Here is a 6,000-nt window from a genome sequence, read left to right as displayed (position 1 = left end):
TGCTCAAGAAGATTTGCTTTCCAGAGCTCTGTTTCCTAATGTAGGTCTTTAAATGAAATACCTCCAGTTGTAACTTAATGCCTGTTTGCTCTTGACCTGTTGATTATATGATTCTCGTCTGGTTGTTCATAGCAAAACTTCAGACAAAATGAAAATTGTAATGGGGTAAAGAACATTTTTCCAGAAGAAGGTATGGGATCCAGATTGCTCATTGTCTAGTCACGAGTGCATTTATTAACTCATTCACTCATTCAGTCCATCAAAAACCTGGGTGCCTGCTGTGTGTAAATCATTGCATGGAAAATATTGGCTCCCACACTGTCCTGGCCTATATTGTAGATAAAAGTGCCATATGTGCCATGCCTTGCCCCATGTACATGACATTCTTATTTAACCTTCACAACAACCATATGATGGCATCTGTCATGGAATTCTATGCTTTTTCTGCCACCTATTTTGAATGGAGAGGCTGCACAATACTCTTTTCCCTAATTATTTATTTACCTAATTTTGGGGGGGACCTATTATGTGCTAAGCATTAGGGAAATAACTAAACAAGACAGACAGGGTTTCTGACAGGCATGCCAATCTGTAAATCACAGTGTCCTACCTACTCCTAAGCGCATGACACAAGCCTGGCTCATCATGGATCTTCACATCTCTTTTGAGAGTGACTGGGCCAGGGTTGGAAGTGTGACCCAAGTAGGGCAAGTTAGAGTCCTTATACATACGCCATGTGGTCCAATTTCAGTTGCTGGAAAAGAGAGGACTTCCCTTTATTCATCTAAGCTCAAGATTCAGGTACGTGTGTTACATACTCCACTATGATACCTTCTAGTTTCATAAGCCAATAAAATCTTTTTTTTGTTTAAGCTATTGGTTTGAACCATATGAAATTACCATTTTTACAGATTGGATATCAACAGTTTCACCTAGTTTAACCACATGGTTTGAATTTCTACTGCCTGCAATTGAAAGAGTCCTGACTAATACGGTATTGTTATCTTCAACTTAGATGAGGAAAATGAGGTTGGCAGTGTTTATTTGCCCAAGATGATTCAGCCACTGAGCATAGCAAGAACTGAAACCCAGGTGATTTCAAAGTCCATGTTCTTGATTACTCTGGCTTGAGTCCCATACAGTCAGAGAAGGCTTGAAGAGAAAGACTGCTGTTCATGTGTGGTCCACAGGCAGTTTCCTGTCAGTAAAGTGTTTGCTATTGGTCCGCGAGGAGCTAAGAAGTACCGAACAAGACTGTAAACCAACTATGTCATTAAGCACACTCCTTAGTTCAGCTGACATTTTTTAAAACAGCAAGCTTTGTCAGTGAAGTAAGCCATGTGCTGATTTAGATTCTGGTGCAAGCTCCTTGTCGTGGACGGGCATTGGGCTGTTTTGGGGACTGGCACTGAAAGGAGCACTGATCTAGAGGACCTTTGGGTTTGCTTCCTAGGTGACAACCATCATCTAGCCCAGGGGTGTCCAAACTTTTGGTGTCTCTGGGCCACACTGGAGGAAGAAGAGTTGTCTTGGGCCACACATTAAATATACAAATGCTAATGAAAACTGATGAGCAAAACCAAAGTTTTAAGTCAATTTACAATTTTGTGTCGGGCGGTATTCATAGCCATCCTGGGCTGCATGTGACCTGCAGGCCGTGGGTCGGACACCTCTGCCGAGCCTCTGGGGACTTCCACGGGAGCCATGTTGATACCCTCAGACCCCCTTTTCTGGTAGTCGTAACTGATTCACTCTGGTCATTTGTTTGAGCCAAGCTGGACCAACACGATTTTCTTATTTAAGAATATGTAACCTTAAAAAAAGGAAAAAAAGGAACCAGAAGATATTAGTTGCTGAACTGTAAAAACAGCAGAATAAGCCCAGAAACTCTTGTTTGCATGTCTCTTGAATTGCTGTGGTCCTTGCACTTCTGAGGTGTGCCTATTCATATCTTTCTTTCATTTTGTAAGATTACTAATAATTTAAGTAAATTCTTTTTTGTCTTATGCTAGCCAGAGTAGGTTTCCAAAGAACTGTAAATAATTCTATTAAAAATATAGGGAAGGCAACATGTTCATGACTCAGAATTTTATTTATAATTCATTATTTTATAGTCTACATAAGGGCGTCCCCCACAAACCCAGGTAACTAGAATAGCCAGAACCATTGTTACCTCAGCTGGAAGCACCACAGGGAAATGGAAATGAAGATGAACATAATCAATTTTCCCTGATTAATAAAGACCCTGATGAAGACTAAAAATGCTTTAGTAAACTAATAATCACCCTTCATGTGTTTAATTACATACAGATAAATAGAATCCACATCAGTGAATGCACTCATTGCTAACATTGACAACATTAGTTCCTCAGGGCCACAGCACAGACATCTGCCCATCCGTCAAAGAATGACCATTTGCCCTGGGAAAACAAACATCATCTCATACAGCTAAATTCAAACATGGGATTTTGAATTAAAAGTTATTTTTGGAAAAACATGTAATGGAGACACAACCTGAATTTTCTTATGGCTTGGCCACATCTTTTTAGAAGCAAGATTTGATTTTTAAAAATATTTGGATGTATCCTGAGATCATCTCATTATTTGAAGTTGCAGCTGGTGATTGATGCAGCCCCTTCCAAGTCCGTGAAGGAAGTAGTGAAAATGCAGGTTTGACAACGGGAAGGGGCTGCATCCAGTGACAGCAGAAGGGGAAAGGAAGCCAGTGCAGGGCACCTGCTGCTCTTGCTTCAGGGGAGAAAGAACAGTGCTGGGAGGTGTTGGGGGAGGATTCATTAGCTTGACGCTTTCATCATTTATTTCTGAATCCAGAACAATTGTCTCCTACATACTTACTTCTGTAATGGGTTACAGTCCCCCCTCTGAATGGGTTAACCTATGTTTAAAGGGCATCTAAATGCTAGTAAGGTAATTATTAATTCCTTTGCTCTTCCTATTTAAAAATTAAAGTGCTTAGAGTAATAGATATCTCTGCCAGTATAGCCAAGAGGATCACCTACAAATGCTCTCTGAATAGAAAATACTTTGAACCTGAGATTCAGATATCTGTGCTCATAATTCTCCACAATTAAAACCTCTTTTTAGATAGTCTCTGTTTAAAATCTAATGATTTAGGTGGAGAGTTCTTTTTTCTTAATTGTGTTGCTGGACATATATTAAGGATAATCTATAAGATTCAACATGATATCATATATCCAGTATTTTTTATTGTACTAAATTTCAGGGCTAATTTAAGTTTAAACTCTTTATTTTGGGAAATCAGTAACAGCAACTAATTAGCACATCTCATTCTGAATGTATTTGCCAACCAATTTCTGAGACTCATTTGCCTGTTAAGAGATTTTATTGAACATCGGCACCACAGACTCTCCTTTTTTTCTAGTAAACAGCCCATGCTTATTATCTTATTACAGGAATGCCACTGGTTAAATCAGGCTCTGAATATAAATAGCCATATTACTGCCATCAGGCATCAATGTTTATTTAGTGCCTGTGAGTCATGCATACCTCTTTGATCAGGTTTGGAATGAGCTGTTGCAGTTTTTGTTCAAAAAGGTTATTTGCAAAGGCTACAGAAGTATCCGTTAGATTAAACATGAAATCAATTAGTGTGGAATTTTATCAGCCATTTCTGCCACCAAGCACCAGGTGTCAAGAGCATGTGCAAATGAGGGCTGAACATAATGAAGCTGGGGGGACAGCTTAGGAGGGAGATTAGAAAAAATTCCAAGAGGTCCACCATGCTCAGGGAGGAGGATAGGCGGAATGAAGGTGGAAGGAAGGAGAAAAGGAAGAAAGGAAAGAAGGAAGGAAGGAGGGAAGGAAGGAGGGAAGAAAGGAATATTGAAGGCCTGTTGAATCATCTGGAACTCTGGCAGTTGCATGAAGCATATCCCATTGCACAGTAGGTGGAATGGGAGTCAGGTGACCTGAGTTAGCCTGAGCTCTGCCCCGCATTACAACTTTGGAAAACTACTCAATGTATACACATACTGCAAAGCATACATGTTTAATCTATGATAAACTTGTACAAAAGCAGAAAAAAGCACACATTCCACCTCAACATTTCCTTAGACTAAAAATACCAGAGACAGGTAGATAGCTATCATATGGTTTTATTTGATGAAACTATGTTGGTGGAGGAGATGTGGCCGTTTAACTGGAGGGCTCACATCAGTTGAGTCTGTTCATTCACTCAACATTTAGTGAATACTCCAGCTTGTGAGGCACAGGTGCTGAGAGAGGCCTGTAATTATAATATACCATGTTTAGTGCCATTATGATTGCCGCTCTAAATTTCTGGTGACCTCATTCGCAATCCAGTTCTCATCACTGCTCAGCGTTTCTGCGGCATTCCAAGGACGACTCTCCCTGACATTGTTCCCGATGCCTATTTCTAACATTCCCCATTGTCTTCAAGCTTCTGACTCCCAAGCCTCCAGTTTCTCTTCCTCGCAGTGGATGATCTAACTTTCCCTACAGTGAAAATAAATTTACCTACATTCATTGTCATCTTCCTTTCCCCATTCACATCACAGGGGAAGGTTTTCTCTTCTAACAGGCAACCTGTGATTTGGATCCCATTTCTCCCCAGCTTCCTTTTCCTGCTCTTTTTATTGTTTAAGTATATTTTATTGATTATGCTATTACAGTTGTCCCAGTTTTTTTCTACCCTTTATCCCACTCCTCCCTGCACCTCTCTCCCCTCACCTTCCAGCATCCCCCGCCCCCGACACACATACACAGTTCATGTCCATGGGTCATACATATAAGTTCTTTGGCTTCTCCATTTTCTATACTATTCTTAACCTCCCCTTGTCTACAGGTTTGTGCTTACCTATTCTGCTTCTTATTCCCTATGCCTTTCCCCCACATTCCCCCCTCCTCCTCCCCACTGATAACCATCCATGTGATCTCCATTTCTGTGATTCTGTTCCTGTTCTAATTGTTTGCTTAGTTTTTGTTTTTTAAGTTCAGTTGTTGATAGGTGTGAGTTTGTTGTCGTTTTACTGTTCATAGTTTTTGATCTTCTACTTCTTAGATAAGTCCTTTTAACATTTCATATAATAAGGGCTTGGTGATGAAGAACTCCTTTATCTTTACCTTTTTTGGGAAAGTGCTTTATTTGCCCTTCCATTCTAAATGAAAGCTTTGCTGGATAGAGCAATCTTGGATGCAGGTCGTGGACTTTCATGACTTTGAATACTTCTTCCAGCCCCTTCTTGCCTGTAAGGTCACTTTTGAGCTGATAGCCTCATGGGAACTCCTTTATAGGTAGCTCTCTCCTTTTCTCTTGCTGCTTTTAAGATTCTCTCCTTATCTTTAATCTTGGGTAACTTAATTATGATGTGTTTTGGTGTGCTCCTCCTTGAGTCGAATTTTTTTGGGACTTTCTGGGCTTCCTGGACTTCCTGGAAGTCTATTTCCATCACCAGATTGGGGAAGTTTTCCTTCATTATTTGTTCCAATAAGTTTTTAATTTCTTGCTGGTCCTCTTCTCCTGCAAGCATTCCCATGATTTGGATGTTGGAATGCTTAAAATTGTCCCAGAAGTTCCTAAGCCTCTCCTCATTTTCTTGCATTCTTGTTTCTTCACTTTGTTCCAGTTGGATGCTTATTTCCTCTTTTTGTTTCAAATCGTTGATTTGAGTCCCAGTTTCCTTCCCTTTACTGTTGGTTCCCTGTATATTTTCCTTTATTTCACTTTAGGTAGCCTTCATTTCTTCCTTCATTTTACAACTGAGCTCAATCAATTCTGTGAGCATCCCGATTACCAGTGGTTTGAACTTTGTATCAGACGTATTGTGTATCTTCTCATCACTTAGTGCTTTTTCTGCAGTTTTGATCTGTTCTTTCATTTGGGCCATATTTCTTTGTCTTGGCACACTTGTTATATTGCAAGGGGCAGAGGCTTAGGTATTTGCCAGGGTGGGGCAACCCTCTGCTGTGTTGCAGTGTTGTATGTGGGGAAGGGGTCAG

This window comes from Phyllostomus hastatus, unplaced genomic scaffold (genome assembly GCF_019186645.2).
Source record: "Phyllostomus hastatus isolate PE091 unplaced genomic scaffold, TTU_PhHast_1.1 phas_contig_348, whole genome shotgun sequence".
Lineage (NCBI taxonomy): Eukaryota > Metazoa > Chordata > Mammalia > Chiroptera > Phyllostomidae > Phyllostomus > Phyllostomus hastatus.
Note: the sequence above shows the minus strand (reverse complement) of the source record.